The sequence below is a fragment of the Lissotriton helveticus genome, chromosome 9 (genome assembly GCF_964261635.1).
Source record: "Lissotriton helveticus chromosome 9, aLisHel1.1, whole genome shotgun sequence".
NCBI classification, from domain to species: domain Eukaryota; kingdom Metazoa; phylum Chordata; class Amphibia; order Caudata; family Salamandridae; genus Lissotriton; species Lissotriton helveticus.
Window position 1 is genome coordinate 678993001 of NC_136070.1, and position 23318 is coordinate 679016318.

A 23318-nucleotide genomic window follows, 5' to 3' on the forward strand; every position below is an offset into this window, starting at 1 on the left:
TCTCTCACCCTTCTCTCTCGCTCCCTTACCCTCTGTTCTTGCCTCTCTCATATGGTTCAATTCATGTCTTCCAGCACAGTATCTTTCCTGGCCTTTTTAAAAATTTTCCATCCCTCAAACCCATGCTCTCCTCCTCTTCTTTGGGTGTATTCTGCGTACACATGTGCTCCTTCTTTATGCATCTCTGGCTTGCTCTCCCCTTCTTTCTCACACTCTCTTTCTGCTCCTCAATCTCAAATTCAATCATCACTTCGTGCACAAACTACCTATTCCTGTACATCCCCCTTTCTATCTATTCTGTGAAGCTCTCACCCCTTTCTATTCACCATGCCACATAATTCCACCACAGAAACACACCATACAATTCCATCCCACACAATTCCACGACTAACAATTCCAATACAACCCACATAATACATCTCAACACCACACACATCCACTACACTCCAAAACAAGACACATAGGTAAAAGATGTTGTCATTTACAATGTCAATAGCTCTAACTCTTGCAAAACAAAGACCTATTGTATTGCAAATGTTTGTTAAATTATCCAAGCCAATAACTGCGCAGGGCTCTGCTTATTGCCTGAGGGGTATGACAGGGGCGATGAAGATGCTCAGTGGCTAACAAAAGCAAGTCAATGAAATGCTCAGACTAGATGAATAGTTTAGAAAAATGCACCAGCACCAAAAAGTAGGTGCCTACCTTAACCAATAGCTGTTGATCCAGAAACATGTAATATGATTCTCTAAGAATACGTCAGCCACAACAGCAGTCCCAGCTCTTTCTAGGTAACCTTTTCACACTGCACTGGTATTGCATGTATGCATGCAGAGATATTTTTATAATCTGAACATCAGAAATATTGGAGCGTTGATGGATGGGCCAGCCCATCAAATAATGTACTCCATTTGGACAGGGCAGTGTAGGCATGTACTCCACTGACCTAGCAGACATACAGCCCACCATATTGAGGGATTCCTGCCAGCCCTAAAAATTCCATACTAGTTTGTAGGACTGGAATCAATAACATTAAAAGTTGTGGTAAAATCCAGCTCGCACAACTGCAGGTCCGGGTTTAACTGTGAAGTGAACAGATTAGTGGTGTTTAATTGCTGCATTTCACCCTGATTCGAGAACAGCTATTGCACAAGGGGCAATTCTTGTTGATTTGTCTTGTAGCTGGATAGTAATTTCTTTCTTTTCAAAAAATCTTTTGATTGAATTTGTAACAACGTTAAGATCACAATACTGTAACACTGCATTGTCATCCACCCCATGCTCCCGTTGCACAACAACCCTTTTATTTCCAGAATACCATGAAGTAGACCCCACTTAAGTCAACTGCGACCAGTCCGGTAAACTATGGTGGGATCTATGCTCCAGACAACTGTGCGCTTTCCCCCAAGAACTTCCTATGGGTTGTCTACTCTGGGTATTTTTTGCTGCTCTTTCCACAGTCCCCAGAGTCTATCATACTTTTGTGAGCATCCTCTCGACCTATAAACTGCTTCCTTAACTAAAGAGCAGTAATCCATCCCTCCTAGCCGGTTTGAGATTGGGGAGGCCTCATGGATCCCCAATGGCCCGCTATGTGACGTTTAGCCAAAGCACAACCTATCCCAGCCATCATCTTTTGCCCCCTTACCCATCGCATCCGTGGAATACTTCCATGATTCCCAATATGGGGTTGCATTCTATCAGAAATCAACATACCATTTCTAGGTTGGAGAAAAGCAGGTTAAAATACATCTGAATGACCCGGCATTCCTATACCACATGCATAAGAGAACCTCTGGCCTGTCCGCAATTGAGAACTTCAGGGCTGCTGTCTCTCCCCATCCTCCACAGCCTGTCAGGGGTGTAATACATTCTCGGAAAGTATTTAACCTGCTCTAATCTAAAGCAAGGCAATATTTCTAATTCTCCAGTTGCCATTGTTTGCCTCAATCCATTTGTTATAATCCAAGGGTCGCAGGTCTAATTCCTGCAATTTGTTTAGCAGATCTAGAACGTTTATCATCAGAGTTCTGTATAAGCAAGATCTGTCCTTCCTACCAATAGCTGACATCATGAGTCAGATTTCTTATGGGCTGTACTCTGTGAGATCTGATATGTGTGCATTGTGCCTGACCGCCAATTGGTAATTTTGATTATGCATAATTAATTAAAATGGTTACCCTCCTGGGGCAGCAGAAAAAACAGTGCCAGCATGCCTCTGCAGCCTTTACACCTTTGCACCTAGAGGACACCTGCAGTCGCGAGGAGGGAAATATTGCCGAGCCTCCTCAAGACAGCGTCTCTCCCTGACTTCTTCTGCAGACGGCGCTCACCTTTTCACCGTTTCATTCCGCCATCGCCGCTGAATTTCTTTCTTTTCACTTCTAAAACAGTTTCTTTCTCGCCGCCATTTACTGCTGCCAATTCTGGCGAGTTAAGACGGGTTGAAGCACATACCCGCGTTCAACACCATTCCGCCATTGCCGAGAGCTGTGCCGACATTGCGGGAGGGCGGGGTCACAGGTCCTGACGGCTATCCGGAGGCGTGGAGCACCCGAGCCATCCCCCGTGTTTTTCTGCTGCCCCAGGAGGGTCTTTGAAGATTTTGAATCCTAGAAACGCTTTTCGAACTGTTTGAGCGAGGGGGAGCCTCAATTGCCAGTAAAGCTTGGATCACAGATTGAGAGCACTGCCTGCCACAAATTCTCCAATAAATTCGGTGGTCTTTTGCTCTCTATAGGGAGGAGGCTGCACTAAAGAAGTCGTTTTCCCAGTGCCTTTTTTTTTTTTCTTTATCTCCAAAACCCAAGAAGACAAAACAGAGGGGAAGGGAAAGAAAAGGAAGCTCGAGGCCAAATAATATCCTATACCTCGGTCGTGGCCAGGGAGAGGAGACAGAAAATAACAACATTGCAAAGGGCGGTTGACAAAGAATATGTTTTACAACTACAGCTATGCCCGAATCAATTGGTCCAAGCAAAGGCGGAACTAAGGGATTTTTTTCTTCTCGAGGAAATTAATAGCTCCACAACTTATCAACAAAAAGTCTATGAGGACAGCCAATTGGTTGGGAAGCTCTTGGCAAATTCCGTAAGAAAACGTCAGGAATCTGCCTCAATAATTAAAATAAAAGATCCCCTAAATGGCCAAGAAATTGTAAAGAGCGATTTAATTCAAAGGGCCTTCTTGGACCACTATAAATGAATATACTCCACTGAATATCTTTCAGGGCTAGATCAAATACAGGAGTACTTTGAGGATATAGAAATTCCAAAGATTTCAGCCGATCGGGTTGAGCAAATGGGACGCGTAATAACTATAGAGGAAATCGCACTGGCTATTAATTCAATGGCTGGGGCGAAGGCCTGTGGCCAAGATGGGTTTCCAATCGAATTTTATAAATTGTTTCTAAAAGAATCTCCTAATTCCCTTAAAGAATTTATACGATCATATAAAACTAGGAGGATTGGTACCCTCAGCATTCAAAGAAGCCACAATTATATCCTTAGCCAAAAAAGATAAAAATCCTGAGGACATTAATTCCTACCGACCGATTAGCCTGATAAATTCTGACTATAAAATCCTTATGAAAATCTGGGCTCTCCGTTTTGTGTGCGCTGCACAAGAAGTTATCCACAACGACCAGTCAGGATTTATAGCAGGCCGCTCAATAGCTTCAAATACGGAATTTTTGATTCAGGCTTTGGATTATTTTAACATAAATTCAACCCCAGCATGTATTTTAATGGTTGACGCGGAAAAAGCGTTCGACCTTGTCAACTGGGCAACGCTGTTCCACTCCTTGGTTATGTTCGGGTTTCCGGAGCAGGTAATTGTAATGTTGCAGAATATCTATCAAAATGCCTCAGCACAGGTAATAATGAACTCAAGTAAGGCAGGCTCAATCAAAATCAATCGTGGGACGAGACAAGGCTGCCCGCGCTCTCCCTTACTTTTTACTTTCTTTATTGAACCCCTTGTGATCAAGATTAGAAACAACCCTGTTATCACCCCCCCCCCATTCCAGGGATGGCGAAACTCAAACTTTTCGCAGATGATATCATCCTATATCTGAAACCAGATAAAGGAAATATAGAAAATATTCTAAGGGAATTTAAAGCGTATGAACAAATAGGAGGGTATAAAATAAATGCCAAGAAAACAGAGGTTCTTGCTTTGAATACCAGCCTTAGTTCTTTTCCATCTTGGCTACGTGTACAGGCCTCAAAGCAAGATCCTGTAAGGTATTTAGGCATATATGTTACCAGTGATCTCCATCAGCTTTTCCTGCTAAACTATGAGAGGATGAAAAATAAAATTAAGAATCTCCTTGCCCAATGGGTTCTTCTTCCCCTCACAGTGATTGGCAGAGTCTCACTGATAAAAATGTCAATTTTACCCTTATTATTATTTTTGTTTAGTAACGTTCCAATTAAACTTAATTCCCGCTTTTTTAAAGAAATTGAATCTTTGATTAGGAGTTTCATCTGGGGTGGGAAATCTTCGAGGGTCAAATTATCTGTAATTCAACTATCAGCTGAACAGGGGGGTCTTGCTCTTCCGCATATAAAAACATACTATGAAGCGGCCTTTCTTGACATAGTGGCAGGCCTGATAGGATCAAAGAATAATCATGATAGCTTCTATTTGGGAAAAATGGTACAGGAGGCTGACTCACAAGTCCAGGTATTTTTAAAGGTGGCAAAGCTACCGAAAAGGACAAGATACAAGACTATTAAAGATTATGTATTTAGACTACAGTCTTTTTTTTTTTTTAAATCTTAGCTCCTCAGCTTCTCAGTTTCTAAGCATTCTAGAATGTGGCGGTTTGGGACTCCAAATTAGCAGTAGCCACATAATGAACTGGGAAAGAATGGGATTTCGGGAGATAAGGCACTTCTTTGTCCAGGATAGAATAATCACATGGCAAGAAGTTCTGGGTAGAGCAAGTACTCCCGGGTCTTCGCTGCTTCTTGAATATCTACAAATTGCACATTTTCTACGGAATAATATAGGTGATCATTTAGATTCAACAAATGGGATGATGAAATTGTTGTATGAAGCCAAAAGTTGTGGGATAGGAAACTGGTACAAGAAGCTTTCATGTGAAGGTCAACTCCCAATTATAGATAGCCATTTAGATAAAATTAATGACCTAACAAAATGCAACCTAACACGTGAAGATTGGGAAACGATTAGTCGGCTGGGTAATAGGTCATTGCGTGCCGCTAATTTTAAGAGAATGTCCTTTTTGTCTCGTTGGCTAGCATATTGGACTCCGGAAGCGTTGGGAAAGAGGTTTCCTGAGTTAGGGAATAAGTGTTTTAGATGTCTAGCTGACGGCCAGGTTGGCTGGCTCCATATTTTTTACACCTGCCCCCACTTGAAGCGTTTCTGGGAGACGGTCTTTTTAGACATTGAGGCTGCGTTGAGGAAAGCACTTTTGCCCACAGCCGAAATGGCCCTTTTTGGAATTTGTCATAATAGAGGGTGGCTCAAGGATGATGAGGAAACCTTCATTTTTATTTCCTGCACAGTTGCACGATCATTAATCCTACAAAATTGGAAATCTAAAGAAGCCCCATCACACCTGAAATGGCTTAACAAAATGAGAAGGGCACGGAATTTTGAGAAAGCATATTCAAGCAGAGTAGGGGCTATTAGGAGATTCGAAAGGAACTGGCACTATTTGGAGAATTTGGAGGATGCAAGGGGGTCTCAATTGCGAGCTTAAACCAGGAGTATTAAATAGTCTCGAGGCTGGGGCAAGCTGAATATAATGGGTGGGTATGCACTAGCACTTTGGGCTATAAAGCACTTTAGGGTTCTTCAGCATTTGCACTTTGGGACTGTTAAATTAGTATAGTACTGTATTATATTTGCAGGTTTAAATAGCAGAGGTTTAGTTGAATCCGACGGTCTGTACTGTATTGTATTGCATTAGCACTGTAGTAATTGAAAATGAATGTATGGTTTTTCCACATGCACTTTAGAATCGAAAAGTAATTTATGGGTTGTGTATATATGTTTGGTATGTGAATTAACAGCTATATTGATTGCTCTTGGTGTTAAAAGGAGGCTGCTTTGTACTCATCCTGCAACTTGCTTCTATTGGATAGACTGTATTGTACTGTATTATACTTGCACTTTAGAAAGTGAAAAGCATAATAATGGTTTGTATACTTGCACTTTAGATTGGAAAAGCAAAATATGGACTTTGCATCTCTTTTTTTTTTTTTTTCTACGAAGTAATAGCTACATGGATTGCCTGACTGTTTGTGGGTTTTTTTTTTAGAAGAAGCTGTATTTTTCTTGTGATTTCTTCTCCATTTTTGCAAAGATTGGTTTTTATCTGTCCTGTACCTGGTTTCTGTTCCGCTCAATAAAAATAAAAAAATAAAAAATAAAAAATGAATTAAAACGGTTACATACACATAGCATAAGTGATTAAATAGGATTGACTGTGTTAAATAGCAATATTAAAATGAACGTTAAAAGGGCCTTATTTGGCCATGTATGTCCATTTAGTGATTCTTTGGGTTAAAATCGAAAGAAAGGTGCTCTGTGCTCCATTTGTACTTTCCCGTGCCGATGTTGTTTTGCCTGAAAGGGAATCTTGCATAGATTTGCATATAAATAAGTCTTGTGCGAAGTGCCGATATGCAGACTAGGCTTATGAGATTCGTGGGACCGAGTGTCTCCTATGATGGTCTTTCCGCTAAGCAGTCCTTTGTTGTGTGTTGGCTGTATTGTAATGCTTACTGGAGTTGTGCAATGTGCCGGGCTAGAATGGTTCTAACTTCAGTCTCTTCTTTGCAATATTGAGAAATTTAGTAAATCAACAGGTCAATTGCGTGTTGACAGATATGAAACAAATCAGCACTGCCTGTCTGCAGGAACAGATCCCGTATAGATTAAAAAGAGGCAGCAAGAGGAGATGTTATTCTTGTACTAGGCTTTTGCAGTTGCAAATTATGTGTGCAAGATCTTCCGTTCCGAGGCTACATAGTGACATATGTTGTCTCTGGGTTTCCTCTTCCATGGTGGAAGGTGTGGTAAGATCGGCATTATACCCATCCTCTATTGTAAACATTTCTCTTTCAGATGGATATTGAATTCATAACTAAAATATTTTGGTAGTTTGGCTTCTACATATTTGTTTAGTACGTACCAGGCATTTACTCTCTTTCCAAGTGCAGGCTTAGCTTCTTCCATTGACAGTGCTTTGATTAACCACTTCCTTGAAGCTGGTGTGGGACACTGATGTTGTCCATAAGTTTTCCAGACGAAGGGAATCTCTAAGAGACATTCCCACCGGTAAGTTCTTTCTTAGTGATAGTTCAACCCAAAGTTGCAAGTTCAGTGTATCTTGCTCTGCCCCTGTGATCTTGTGCCAGCATTTTATAAATGCACCCCTTCTGGCCAGTAAATGCTTCTGTAACCCAAACTCTATCCTTATTTGGGCTGGGGAGGTGTATTTCGGGAGACTGAAGATTGTTCTAAATGAGCTGGTGATTATTTTTTCACAGTAGTGGTATCTCTTCCTCTCATGGCCTCGCTCCCGTATGTTATAGTTGGCAGGCGTTTAACTTGGATAATCTCTAATAGAGGGCTCAGAGAGGGCCCGGCAATCACTTTTTTAAAGTTTTCTTGGTGAAGGATATTGTATTACCTTTTTGTTTCAGTGTTTCCATATGAGGGTTGAAGGAGCCTTTGTTATCTAGTAGAACACCCAAGTATTTATATTCCTTTGCTGATTTTAGTTGGTGTGTGTCTAGAAGCCTAACTGGTGCATGTCAGCGCTCTAAGATAAAGAAAGAACTGGGATATGTGTAAATCATATTAAGCTTTGAGTGGATCATAGATCATCATATGGTGTGTCTGCAAGACATCTCCCAATTTAGGGATCCCCAACTTATCTCAGTGCCCTTGGACCCCTACCGTTTTCTATAGCTATGTACTAATCCACAGTGGCTTATTCCTAGTGGGCACCTTCCACTATCTAACCTACTGCAGTGTCTCTTGCCAGCTAATCACAGGAATGCCTGAAATAGCCGGGAGAGTGGGCAGGGGGTACTCCCCATACAGCCAAAACCCTGGGTCCTGCCCGGTTAAGAGAATCCGCTCGAATCTCGTAGCTGGGTCCCCCCCGATCCCCAAAGATCCACTCATTAATCGCAAGCAGGTGGACCGACTAGTAATACAGTCTGATGTCTACTGCCCCTAGTCTGCCATCATAAGGGGATTGTATGCACTTCTTATGGGAGATTCACAGTGCGATCCTCCCTACTTGTAGCTATTGATGTTGGCCAGTAGGGTTGTAAATGAATGGGTACAGACTTTGTGGGGCTAGTGTTGCAAAACTTATAACAGCTATAGCAAGGCCACTATTTTTAGGAGGGCTATATGCCCCATAATGATCGGGTGAGGGAGCTCCATCTTGCCATATATCACTTAAATTTTGAAGTCAAAGGGGTGATTATCCTGTCCCAGCATTCCTGTGGGTCTTTTGATATGCGCATGCTCTAATATTAGACAATTGGTTTCTGATTGGCAAAAGTATGCACCCTGTCCAAGCAGAAGCCATAACCTTGGTCAGGGTAAGCTAGAGCCACACTTAAAGATAACATGTGCTTACCCTATGGTGAGGCTTATCTAAAGAGGCAATGTGTAAAGTATTTGTGCAACACACACACAGTAACACAATGAATACACCATAAAAAGACTCCAAACAGGTTGAGAAAAAGCAGGTTATCATATTATAAAGAAAATAAGACCAAAATGACAAAAATCCAATGTACAGAGTTTGAGATATTACATTTTAAAGCCATAAATGTAGTAAAGTGCTTAGAAGCAAGTAGTGCTAAAAAGGTTACTTTAAGTCATGCTGGGCGAGGTCAAAGTCAAATATCAGGCTGACCAAATGGAAGTGCAGGCCGGCTAAAGAATCCACGCTGGACCTAGTGAACAAAGCACCTTTCCTGATCGCAAACAGTGAGAAGTGTCGATCTGCGCCATCTAGTGAAGGCGATGCGTCAGCTCTGAAGACGGGTGCTGGAGTCAAGAAGTGTCGAACAATTTGTCGCATCGGATTTTACCACGCAGTCGAGGGGATGCATCAATCTCACCAAGCAGCAGTGGCGGTGTACTCTGTCTGATGCATCGATCTCTGAAGGCAAAGTGCTGGTTCCAATGTGATGTGCTCATTTTACTTGCGCAACCGGATCGATGCACCCGTTCTGATATACACAGACAGAAGATGCATCAAATTCCGTGCAGCAAGTATCTGGGCCACATCCAGTGAGTTCAGGCGCAGGAGTAGGGGTAGAAACTTTGATATCCCTGAGTCTCAAGCAAGAGGAGGCAAGACAACAAGCCCTTGGAGATCACTTGTAGGGAAGGTAGAGTCCAGTTCTCCTTCAGCAGAGTCAAAGAGCAGCAGACAGCAGGGAAACACAAGAGAAAAGCAAACCTTCCAAGCCTGCAGTCCAAAGATTAGTTATTTAAACAGCACAACAGTCCTTGTAACAAAGATTCAAGTTCAAGATCCAGAAGTGCCAAATTTTTTTGGGGGGGAGGGATTGGTCAGAAACCCAGTACTTATACCCAAAAGTGCCTTTGTTGTGGCGTGGGATGACTTCAAAGCAGCTCTCTTAAATGCACATGTTCCCCTTATAGGCCAGACCTGTCTGCCAGGCTATCAGTGGGGGGTAATCAGTCCTTTGTGTGGGGACAGGATACTACCTATTCAAGTGAAGTGTTAACCTCTCCATTCCATCCAGCCCAGGCAAGGCCATCAGAATGCAGATGTATGTAGATGGGTACTCAAACCCACCTATCCTTCCTGTGTTTTTGGCTGTCTAGAGGGAATGCACAAAGAATAGCTGTCCGTCACCCCAGACATGCATTGGAGACGGGCTGTCAGGCACACAAAGCAGTAAGTGCAGAGAAATGTCCACTTTCTAAAAGTGGAATTTCAAAAATAGTAATGTTAAATTCAACGTCACCAGTAAGTAGGGTTTATCACTACAATTCAAACATATGAAACAGGAAACAGCTACTCCTCTCTGATCAGGAATTATAGCTTAAAAAGTATATTAAGGAATTCCTGAAGCTAATCTATGAGAGGAGTAGGCCTCACAGTAGTGAAAAATGAAATATGCTGTTTGTCACTACCAGGACATGCAAACTATAAAGTAAATGTCCTACCTTTTGCTTACATACCACCCTGCCCTAAGCCTACCTAAGGCATACCTTAGGGGTGACTTATATGCAATAAAATGGAAGTTTAAGGCTTGGAAATTAGTTTTAAATGCCAAGTCGAAGTGGCAGTAAACTGCCCACAAAGGCACTGCAGTGGCAGGCCGAGATGGGTTAGACAGGCTTCTTCTGTTGGTGGGACAATCATGGCTGCAGCACACTAGCGGCAGTCAATTTACAGAGGCTGTGTATATGGTATACCACCTTACAAGGGACTTACAAGTAAATTAAATAGGTCAATTAAGTATACACCAATTGCACACATGTTTAGGGAAGAAGCACATGCCCTTTAGCACTGATTAGCAGTGGTTAAGTGCTCAAAGTCCTACGGCCAACAAAATATTCAGCAAAATGTGCAGCCAAAAAGATTGAGGTAAGACCACCATAAGACTGACAAGTCTAACACCAAGTATTTAAAAACTCCAGCTCGCCGGGGAGTCTGAAAGTAAATCTGGAGCAGAACCCACCATAGGGTTTATGGCTGATTCCCCCAGTTCACCCTCAGGCCTGACACTTCTTTGCAGATTTTTAGAATATAAATTAGCTTTAGGATGGATTGGTTTAGGCACGGGATATAAAGGAGGACACTGTCTGCATACAAAAAGAGGCAGCCCTCTATTTTTCCGCCATACCTCAAGCTCTCCACCTGCACCCCCCGCCAATCTATTTGGCATGTGGTTCAGTTGCAAGAGTGAGCAGGAGAGGAGACAGCAGGCCTCTGCCTATCTGGAACTGCTGTGAGTAAATCCTGTTCACTCTGACCCTTGCCCATTGCATCATGTATAACAGCCTCACATACTAAAGGAATCTAGGACCAACATTAATATTTTTTAAGATATTGTGGAGGAAAGACCATTCAAATGGGCCAAAGGCCTTCTCAAAGTCAAGTTGCATCATGGCTGTGTGGTCAGATACAGAATGTATGTGGTCCAAGTACATATTTAGCCTCCTAAGACAAGGCTTGTGCTTCTGACTGGCATAAAGCCATTTTGATCGCAGTGCACTAGGGGTTTCACCTGTTTCAGTAGCCTGGTTGCTGAGGCCTTTGCAACTATTTTGACTTAAATATTTATTAGGGAGATCAGATTGTAAGACTTGCAGTCTGTAGGTGGCTCTATGGTTTGGAGAGGGCTACCACTGAGGCACTCCAGATATCATAAGGAAGTAGCAAAGCTGTCTCTGCAGCTCCAACCTTCGTGAGGAAGTGAGAGTAGTGTTGATGCAAACATTTCCAAGAATTGCAAATCGTGAATTCATTTGAACCAGGTACCTTCTCAGATTGCATCTCCTGCAAGGCTGCAAATAACTCCTCCTTCGACATGTGAGCATCCAAATTCCCCCTCTCACTGCTGGAGAGCCTCGGCATGACCAGGTTTGCAGCTAGAGAGGTTTTGTTGCTCCAACCCGCCTGGCGGCTTTGATTGGTAAAGTGCCTCATAGTAATGTGTGATTTGTAATGGGTCACCTCACTGTCGGGCCCCATGTCTATGGGACAAACCTGTCTTCCAGAGTTGGCTGCAAGCCTGTTTAGCTATTTTCCTGTCTTGCCTCAAATTCGTACTCTCGGTTTTAAAAAATCAGACACTGGTGTCCTGGCATGAGTCATCAGTTTCTGTTTAAGGGCCTCCTTAGTAGCCTCTAGACTACAAAATGTGTCATGATCTCTCATTTGGTTCAGGCGATATTCGAATTCCCCAATCTGCCTTTCCAGTGCTGTACTTTTCTTTCTCCTCCCACAGGGTATGGAATTGGAATTGGAAGTGGATTTGTAAAACGCGTAGCTACCTGGGGACGTCCCAGTGCTGGACTCGTGGAATTAGCTCAGGAACAGAAGAGACCTAAGGGAACAGCCAGGTTTTCAGGAGCTTACGGAATTTTAGTAGGTTGGTTTCCCTGCGAATGTTGAGGGGAAGGGAATTCCAGAGCTTGGAGGCATTGTATGAGAATAGGCGTCCTTCTGACCGCGCTTTCTTAATTCTTGGAACGTTTGCTAGAAAGAGGTGGTCGGATCTTAGCTTCCTGTTGGCTTTGTATGGTTTGATCAGGGATCTCAAGATTGGGGGGCCTTTGTCCTGTAGAATTTTATGTGTAATACAGAGGGATTTGAAATTGATTCTCTCATGGATTGGGAGCCAGTGTACGAAGCTTAGGGCAGGCTTAGCAGAGCATCTTTTTTTTGCCAGTTAGCAGCCTAGCTGCAGAGTTCTGGACAAGTTGAAGTTTGTTTATGAAGGATTTCGGGGTGCAAAGATATAGGTCGTTTCCGTAATCCAGTCTGGACAGGATGAGACCCTGAATGAGGAGTGTTCTGGAGTGGGGGTTTAAAGGGGAAGGATTTTACGTGTCGTGCGTAGGAGACCAAAGCAGGTTCCCGCGGATTTCTTAGCTTGTGTTTGAAAATTGAGGTCCTGATCGAGCTAGACACCCAGGCTTTTTATTTCTTTTTTGGGAGCGGGAGCTGGTCCCATGCACGATGGCCACAAAAGTTTTGTGGTGAGTTTAGATTGATTGCCTAGCACTAGGATCTCTGATTTGTCTCCATTTAGTTTGAGAAGAGATTTGCTCATCCATCTGGAGATTTCTTTCAGACAGGAGCATAGATTTTCCAGGCAGTGGTCCATCTGATTTAGAGAGACCACGAGTTGGGTGTCGTCGGCATATGTGGCCAGGTTGATGCCGAAAGGAGCTTCAATTTCCTCCAGAGGGGACATATACACGTTGAAATGTGTAGGGCTTAGGGATGAGCCCTGAGGCACCCCTTATTGGAGTGGCACAGCTCTGGTTCTAATGTTGCCTTCGGCGACCTGAAAGGTTCTATGTTCTAGAAAAGATTTGAGCCAGGATATTGCTGAACCTGTGACTCCTATTCTGCTTAGACGATGGACAAGTATCGAGTGGTCCACCGTGTCGAAGGCAGTGCTTAGGTCTAGGAGGATCACTGCTGCAGATCCACCTGCGTCCAGGACCATTCGCGCCTCTTCCACCACTGCCATCAGGGTGGTGTCTGGGCCCTCGCCAGGCCGAAGCCTGTCTGTGAGTGGTGTAGGAGTCTGTTGGATTCGATGAAGCCGGAGAGCTGTTGGTTAACGAATTTCTCTGCCACCTTGCTGATTCCAGGCAATACGGATATGGGCCGGTAGTTACCCAGCTCTAGGGGGTCCAGATGGGATTTCTTTAACAGTGCTCTAACTGTAGCCCTTTTCCAATTGGTGGGACGGTGCCCAGTTCTAGGGAGGTGTTAAGTTAGTGATGGGGTTGATGGTGGGTGTCACTAAGTTTCAGGATGTTGAAAGGTGCTCATTTTTAATTTGGTGGTGTTTGAGAAGATGGGGTCTAGTAAATGGCCTTTTACATGTGTGGCTTGGTGGATTTTCAAGAGAAGGTGGTAGGAAACCAGGTCAAGTGTTAGGTCCCCTGCCACTTTGTCCGAAGGGTCATCAATGTGGAGGTTTAGATCTATCAGTATTTTAAAGTTGGAAGAGGAGCAGGCACGTGAGATGATGGCTTCCATCAGGGAGCTACAGAACTGTCCATGTGCTCCTGGTGGGCGGTACAGGAGAATGCCCGGAAGGGATTTTAAAGGGGAGAGTTGGATGATAAAATGAACGTTTTCACAATCAAGAATCGAGCTGTCTTGTATGCGGCAGGAGAGGTGACTTTTGTGAATGATTGTGATTCCCCAGTGATTCTGTCGAGGCGTTGGGTGAGGGGGTGAGGTATCCTGCGGGGAGGGCTTGAACGATGTCTGGCTCTGAGCTTGGGGATAGCCAAGTTTCTGTCAGAAACAGAACATCTTGTTCTGTGTCTTGGAGAAGCATATTGATTTCCAAGGAGTGTTTGGGTAGGGACCTGCAGTTCAGCAGGGCCATGCTGATTGAGTGCTCGATGGGGGGTGAGATTATCTTTGGAGATAGTGATAGAGTGTAGGAGCAGTGAGTGCAGTTGCTTTGTCGTTCCTCCAGGGAAAATAAGTGAAGGCTTGGTGTATTTGTGACCTGTTTGAGTTTTAGTAGTGTCTCCCGAGTGTACATTCTAGGGGCTGAGGGAGGGGGGGCAGCGATTTCTGGCCCTGGGCCAGTTCTGGCACTGACGGGCACAGATGGGTTTGTCTTTGCGCGCCTTCGGTGCGCCCGCTACGCACGTCCGCTGCGCGAACAGAATGGCATCGTTCTTTTATGGTAAAACAGGGTAGACCAACTAGCCTGCTAACCTGCGCCGCAAGCGAGGGGAAGTTGTAATCACTTCCGGTCCCGCCTTCCCTCCACAACAATCTGACCACGTCAGTGGTGGACCGGGGAAGGGGGTGTTTGACAAGGTGAGCACTGTGTGACTAAAATGCGAATTTAGCTGATTAAAAAGTGAAAGAGTGCAAGGTCTGCTGAGCAGAAGTGGTTTAAAATCAATGGGAGCCCTTTGCCACTCACTCCAGCGATGTGGCAATTCAGTCTCTGTTACCTGAATGGCGAGTCTGCCAGCGCGTGTGAATGCTCAGTTCTTCTACTAAGGGTGGGCAGAACAACTAGCCTGCTAACCTGCGCCGCAAGCGAGGGGAAGTTGTAATCACTTCCGGTCCCGCCTTCCCTCCTCAACAATCTGACTACGTCAGTGGTGGACCGAGGAAGGGGGTGATTGACAAGGTGAGCGCTGTGTGACTCAAAGGCGAATTTAGCTGATTAAAAAGTGAAAGAGCGCAAGGTCTCCTGAGCAGAAGTGGTTTAAGATAAATGGGAACCCTTTGCTACTCGCTCCAGCGATGTGGCAATTCGGTCTCTGTTACCTGAATGGCGAGTCTGCCATTATTAACCCCCAAAGAACTGCTTTCATTGCCTCCCACAATGTAATTAGGGAGACTTCGGTTGTGGAGCTTGCTCTTAAGTAGAGTTCTATCTTTTTCTTCATGTGTTCTTAAAACCTAACATCCTTCAGCTACCCAACCTAAAGGCTCCAGTGCATGTTAGACCTACACCTCCCCAGCTCCATAGTTAATTAAATCGGGGTTTGGCCAAACAGTACCCCTGCATGAATTGTAGCCCCTGATGACTATCAGAGTCCAGCAGTTGGGAGGAAGAAGTAGTCTAGTCTTGAATGTGACCTATGGGAGTGAGAATAATATGTGAACTCACATGCCGACTTGTTCTTTGCTCTCCAAGGATTACATATCTGCAGGGACTCCGCCTATGGTGCAATGGTTTAGCCCCTCTTTTCAAATCAAGTTGTAGGTACATGGCATCATTGAAATCCCCCCTACGATAAGCTCCTCATCCAGGCCCAAGGTGATAACTGTCATCAGATTTTTCATCGTAGACGCCTGCAGGGTCGGTGGAATATACACAGACACTACTGCCAATGGAATGCCAAACAGGAAGCCCGTAACCACCACATATCTATCTATGGCATATCAGATAGTGTCCATGACCATCAAGGGAAAAGTAACTCCTCTGGAACCCCTAGTGAACCCTGCATGACTAAAGACATAGTGTCCAAAAAGGCACCCCTATTCCCAAGAAAATGTTTCTCTTGCAACAATGGAACCACTAGGACCAGATTGTGGGCCTGTCGAAGGATTGTTGTGCATTTTATTTTATCCTTCAACCCACTGAAATTCCAAGACAATTGCTTGTAGAGGATGGTGTTGTTGCCAGAGGTCATGGCAGGTAATTGCGCCCTTTTGACTGGGGTCCGCAATCTGTCTTGCATGAGACGTAGTATTGTGACCAAATCAACCCTTAAGTACCCAACTCTCCCCCCAAAAACCCTCTACTCAACACCTCTAAGTCGAAGCATTTTTCACCTCTAAAAAAGCAACCCCAATGGAAACAACATACAATACAATGTAATACTAAATCAAAATAAAGTAACCACAATAATCTTGTGTAGTGGGGAGTGGTTTGCCTCGGGCCAGCCCCTCTCCCCAGAGGCAATGTGTCTCTTCTCCCTCCGTGAATGAGAAAACACTTGTAGCTCTACATGGAGGAAAGAAAGGAAGGAGACTAAACCCCTCCTTTATACCGCGGAATAATATCTCATTATCCATTAGTAGGGTCCCCTCCCTGGTACTCACCAGAGCTCTGTGAGGAGGATGCCCTATGTTTATCCTCCTGTTATAACCAGATTTGGCCTCCTATCAGTCTGCTGCACTTCAGCCTCGAGTGGGATGGTAGACCCCCTTCAGTCTGCCGAGATGTCATTGGCTCCTTTGTTGATATGGGCAGTTATTTCATCTCCGATGCTCAGATCCAGGTCTCTTCTGGACTTTAAAATAAAAATGGTTCCCTACTGATACATAACTTTTAGTTTGGCAGGGTACATCAGCACATTCAATGTACATAGCCTGACTTTCCACTTAACCTCTAAGAAACATTTACGAAAGAGCTGCACTTAACTGTGTAATCGGGGAAGAGCATAAACTTGGAGTTGGTGCAAAGGACGTCTTGATGTTGGCGTGCCTGCCGTGGGATAGAGTCTCTGCCTAGAAAGTTCAGTACCCTAATGATAATGGCTCTAGGCTGTGTCACCAGCAGAGGGCATGGGGCCAGCGCTCTGTGTGCTCTTTCCAGAACGAAGTAGGGGAATAGCTCACAATCCGGGACCCTGGTTCTGAACTATTCTGTGAGGAATTTCTCTGGGTGCTGGTCCCCCATGCCATCTGGCAGGTCTACCAGCTGGGAGGGTCCTCCCTACACACAATGCAAGGGACATCTGCCCGCGCGGGTTTCTGTGAGGCCATGTCTTACTGGCCCAGTGCTGGGGCACTTTCTCTCCCCTCCTCTCTCCAGATGTCCTCCTGAGACGCCACGGTGATCAGGCGTGGAGTAAGGCTGGGCCGTCACTGGCCCCCCCCATTGGCTGTAGCAGTCTCCCAGGATTTCTGGACTCCCAGAGGGGGATCACCTCCTGAGGTTGAAGCCATGTACCCAGTCTTCTACCTTTGGGGAGAGACATTGTGTATGGGTCCCGGCCCACCTGGGCTGTAATCTTAGTCCTGGATGCTCATGCTGCCTATCCAATCTCCTCTACTCTGGCCCACCAATTTGGCTGTCACAATCTGATGTGGCTGCCAAAACATGAAAAGCAGTCCCTACTACTCCCCTCCCATGTGGCTGTTTCCTTTGTGCCCCAAGAGTCAATAAGGAGGTAAAGATGGATCGCCGCTGTGGGATTGCAGCTCCGGATGGGGACGTTGGCAGCAGTCCAGTCTTCCGACATGTCGTTTTTGCCTAATGCTTTTCTCTTATCCCTGGCTACCTGCATGGGCTTGGGTAGGACAAAGGGTACAAGAGTAGGGGCCACAACATGGATTTTTGCATCGGAGAAAAGGTTGCTCCATAGTCGGCTCGCCCAGTCTGCAGTTGCAGCCCTGGCCACGTGTGGCACCCAGTCCGGCTCCTCCACTCTAAGGTACCTGTTCTGCTGTTTCCAGCCAGCTCTTGGAAATGAAAGCGGCTTCGTGCCACACCCCGGCCACTTGGCTGTCTTCTCTCCCTTGCACGACCCAGGAGTCGATGCACAGGGAGGTTCACCATTGTGATTTCACAGCTTCAGGTGATGTTTGTCACCAGCAGACACGTCTCCAGGCAGGTCTTACGAACACCCAGGCTGTCCATCGACAAAATTGTCTCTCATCCCGGGCTCCCTGGATGGGCTCCGGTGGGCCAAAAATGGTTAGTATATGGGCCACCGCACCGGTACTTACGGCTGAAAAAAGGTAGCCTAAGGGTCGGATTCAGCAGGATTCTCGGAACTGGCAAGGAGCTTGCGTAAAATGTAGCCTCCATCTTACACTACTTGGCAACTCCTCTCAGCAATTTCTTTCTTGATGCTCTAAACAATGTAGTCGAGGTGTGTGATTTGTCAATAGTAGGCAAGAACTTTGGGAGCCAGGATGGTATTCATCAGATAACGTAGATACTGTATTGTTTAGAAAGAGACATACACAATTTCTTGGGTCAAGAGCAGAGTGCCCACTTCTCGGAGCAGCACACTTGTACACTGTCAGCTTACCATTATTCACTGTTTCTGCATCTTTGATCCATTATTTGCAAAAGTAATAGTTCTGCTTTTAAAGGGGATGAACACATGGCGCTAAGGCCTTGAAATGCCCAATAGGAATCGAACATAGTATGCTATTTGTTGTACAAATGTTTTTCTTTGTTTTTTAGTTTCTTGAGGTGTGCAGCCTTTTGTGACTTCTGTCTCTGTGAGACTCATGAGAGTCTAGATGTGTTGACAATGGTCTTGGTAATGATGATATTTTAATTATATTTTCAGGATCCATCTATTCTGCTTGAAGAAGTAACACCACCGGAACAGAGGGACGCCTTCGACATGCCCACCATTGCAGCTGAGAAATATGTGAGTCTTCTTTAAAGTTCTATACCATCAAGTTCATGTGCCCTCTCTCTCAAACTCTGTTGCTTCCATTCCATCTACGCAAAACAAAGTAAATACACAAGATACCAGAACAATAACTGCCCATGGAAACTACTCCATTCTCAGAAAAAATAGGAATTCATTACAATATTACCAAAGAGTGAATGGTGTAGTAACTCACTCAGTCTCTTATCCAGTGGTACCCTTAGAGAGCTAGGACCGATTTTGTAACTTCAACGCTGGTTTTAGTGCACAGTGTAAATGGACAAATGTGGAAGCTATCTCTTGCTGGAAAAAGGAATTCATTAAAACAATCACCCTTCTGACTACAAGACTAACCTCTTCTGTAACAGAAGAGAACAAAGCACACAGGGGTTGATCGTATTTGTGGACGACCAAGGGACTATGGGATCGAAAATTCCCTTTCACCGTAGGAGCAAATTTAGCTTTTTCTATCCTCACTTCTAAACCAGGCAAAGGATTCAGCTGCATTGGCAATGAGCAACAGAGAAAGCAATCTCCTATTCCCTGGGATCAACTAGTTACTGGCAATGCCCACAGTTTACCATTTTTTAGAAAAATAAGTCATCTGTTATGCATGTTGTCACATCTAAATAGCCTTCTCGTTTCCATTCTCTCTATCTACCAGCTCGAGGACATGATCAAAAGTATGAAAAACACTCTCAAGTTGTGCGACTACATACTTTCTAAGTAGGGTGAGGTAAGATTTTGATGCTTTTGTTTTCTGTCAATGTCAGTGAGAGTGTGAGTACTATCAGATTGAAAGGATCCCACAACAAACCATCACTAATCGATGGGATCACTGGAATATAATGTAAATGCAAGGTGGATTTGTACAGTGCTGCTTGTCACCCATGAGGGTAGCCAGGCGCTTCTTCCATACAATTTTTGGTTTGCTGTACTTACCAAATAATCCACCCTATGCTACATAGATTACAGATTTCCACAAATAAATCTATTGATAGTTTAGAATAATCAAAAATAGCACATGGTGCTGCGCCATGGCAAACATTAACTACTCACCAGATTACCTCACCCACGTGCTATACTGGGATACGAGAGGCAAAGCTTTTTGGGAGAACAGCATTAATGTGTGATAAAATAGCAGAATACTATTCTCACAAAATGTAATAAATTATGCTGCATCATTTTCACTGTGTCCCATAATATAGCCTTCCAAATGTGCCTCCTGAACATTGATATTGTCGGACACTAATATAACTGACAAAAAAGCTAGCCAAAATATCAAAAGGTAAATATGAACAGATGTTCTGTACCTAATTCCACATATGTGTATCAAAAATATATATACATATATCTTCGTTTATGTGGAGTTAAGAATGGTAAATATATCTGCCCCTCTTTGCATTTACCATTCAATATTTTGTCCCTCGATATTTTGTCCATGGCATTAGCGTGCCACAATATTCTTGTACCAGACGTTCAAGAGTACAATTGGCCCTTCATAGTCTCATAATTCCAGAAGCACTTCTGACAGAAGGCCTTTGATTAATGTTTTAAATTACATTACAGTTGGGTGAGTTGAAGAGGAACGAAATACATAGGTTTTCAAGTCTAGAGAAATATGTAGAGAAATATGTAACCAACAATGGACATGGAGAGACTGAGGGATCACATCTCATTGGTGCTGGAGAAGGAGTGATTCTGGGGTAGGGTTGTCCAAAGCAGTTGTCATCAAAGAAATACGTCTATGTTGGGAAAGTTTGGGTGCAAAACCTTTTAGAAGAGAAAGACAGTGGACCGTTACTTTTTGTTTTTATGTATTCATAGATGTATCATCTGAAAATACAGCCACCAAGAGCTTGGCTGTAATCCCAGTATGGATGCTTTGTGATTTCAAAAGAAGAGCATAATAATTCTGAAAATCTAGTTCAGCTGCAAGAGGGGGCTATCAGTAAGCATGGGTATCTGCCCCCTGGAGTCTAAGACTGGCATTTAACAGGTCGGGATCACATTGTTAAAAATAATCCATCTGATTACAAAACACCTACTGCCTGTTTAGGGACTTCACAGAGTCTTCAATTCTGTAGAGTAGCTCCTGTGTAGTAGAGGGTGTGACACTGAAGAAAGCCAGAGGCAGCTGCGGGAGTACAATATTTGAAGGCAGCACATTTTTATGAACTAACTTACCTCTTATCATATTTGAGGAGGCACAATCTTTTCAGTGCTGAATCCCCTTCACCTTGGTTAAATGTATTCAAATTCTTTGCAAGCCAAAGTTGGAAACAAGGCAAAATATATCTTAAGAGCTCATGGTACCTCAATTGCTTGCTGCACTGTAAGGATGGACAATTGCCTACTTGACCTATCTGACCATGTACCTTTTCAACTTCCAGGTACCAGCCTAAGTGCCATCTCTTTAGCCTTTGATCGGACCACTGTGGCTGATATCACCGATAGCTTTTATTGAGGATCCCTCACCATCTCCCTTTCTGATAAGCACTCAGAGCTGAAACACCATATCCCACCAGAGGACACGCAGAGAACCGTCAGAAATTATTGAACAGTAAAGCTTCACCAGCCATATAGAAACACGAAGATTCGACTTTTGTGATTTGGTGAAGGATGATGACCTTATCTCAGGAGTACGGTTGAGGATCACCTTGAATGACAACGAAGTTTTGCTTCCTCCGGTCTGGGGCTCCTACATCAAATAATTAACTGATATCAGTCTTGACACATTGGTTCATCACAACCTGAGCAATATTAAGCAGTTGTAAATAGTTATTGTACAGCTATGATGAATTTTAAATTGCCTACTATTTGTACATTTTTTGTATGTAATCTATTTTTAGGGCCCTTTGCAGTAAATATATATTTTTTTAAGATAATAAATCACTCTTGCCTTTTGCCTTTAATGAGAACTCTCGTATATTCTTGGCTACACAGTAATCCTTCAGGATCGAGTTTCAAAACTAAGTAGGTGTGGGGCCCATTGCATCACCATTCGTCACTCATGAAAAATCACTCTCAGCAAGGTTTTTCTATGTAGAATTTAAGATTTGGATTAAACATGTTTCTTCAATCACATTCAAAAGTTTGAAACACAGGGACCCACTGATCTTTGTCTATTAATTCACTTGGGTCAGTCCTGTGCAAGGGAAGCAATATGAAATAAAGAATTCCTTTCATTAGCCTGGGGGTAAACTGCTCCACTCGCGGAGTTTGCAGAGTTTTCCCTACTCTGCTCTCCGCACAGAGTGCAGGGTTTCAAAAAAACTCTGCGTAGTAGCATGAAACAGAGATTCTCCTCTCAGATGGGTTGCCAACGTTAATTTGGCAACCCACCGCTAGACTATCTCCCGGGGAGATTTCTCAACACGGGCGGTCACAGCAGGTGATTACTGCTCACATTGAGAAGCCTGCCACTTGCGTTGAGAAAGCTGCCACTCGAGTAGAACATCAGCTCAAGGGGAAGAAGGAAGCTGTACCCTCTTGTGCTGCAGGTGGTGCCATGTGTGCTGTAATAATCCCAGTACGAAACATCTGTAGCGTGACTTAATTCACTCCGCTGCATGCGGAGCTCAGCAGAGCACAGTGGAGTTTTTTTATGACTTTGTGAACTCCGCCCAGGCCTACTAATTCGTCCCTTTTTTATGTAAACGCATATGCCAGCAATTAAAAAGCCATGAAGTACCTAGGAAATCACATTTACACAAATTACCATAAAAACAATCACTGTTGATCACATTTATTAATGGTCTTCAACTATTTTCAACCCTCATCACAATTAGGAGTGTTTCAAGGGACACAAATAATCTCACTCTTTGAATTGTTATGCAGTATCCTTGAGCAGGGTAATGGGCACATACATCTTTCTTGGGATTTTTTTTTTAAAAGTGACCTCAAATGACTTTTTCTACTCTTGACTCATTCTAAGAAGAAGACAGAGATGTAACTGAGGGTCATATGGCTTCTCTGGCATTGGTCAGAGACAAGGTAATTAGAAAACAACCCCCAGTTGCTGTCTGTCTCAAAATGTCCTTTGGGAGAGAGAATTTGCTTGTTGTTTTGTAAAAGTGGGAGGGATGGAATCAAATGAGCAGTATGAGGGTATGGTTCTTTTTATGGCAGGCTTAATTCAGCACTCTCTAGAACAGATTTCTTTCCTTGTGATGCACCGTGTTACTTCATCTTTACTTGAGGTATGAAAACTCATATTATTGAGGATAGTGCCTCACTAAAGTCCCATACCAACTGCCTTTTGGGGTACAAGTCTTTAAGACCTAAAGAGGATAGCTTGATTCCAGTGGCTGAAAGTCTGAAACCGGTCCTAGGATGCTTGTTTCCAGTCCAGAGAGGACCTGGCTTGGCAGTTCGAGCTGGACTGTTCCCATGGGGCACAGGGTCAAGACTGATTTGCATATGGCTGGGTTCAAACTGGAATGGCATGGTGAAAAAAAACCTGATGGATTTAGGCCCAGATCTCTGTACTGGGGTGAATGTATGACATTGTTCTGCATTCTGTCAATCAACTGTTGTTTTTGCATTTATCACCCCGAGTGGGACAGGTATGCTCAGACATGAGTCCCGTGCTCTCCATGCCACTGGAATCAAGCTATCCTGGCTGATGAGGGCTGAAAGCCCGAAACCGGTCCTAGGATGCTTCTTTCCAGTCCAGGGAGGACCTGGCTTGGCAGTTTGGG

The 23318-nt window shown here is 44.0% G+C and overlaps 1 long non-coding RNA gene across 1 annotated transcript; it reads left to right on the plus strand.

The window, feature by feature from the left end:
• Positions 1–18561: 18561 nt before the first annotated feature.
• On the plus strand, positions 18562–21466 carry LOC144782924 (uncharacterized). The gene is made up of 3 exons (XR_013601317.1): positions 18562–18612; positions 19280–19351; positions 21009–21466. It is a non-coding gene; the product is annotated as an uncharacterized LOC144782924 (long non-coding RNA).
• Positions 21467–23318: the final 1852 nt, after the last annotated feature.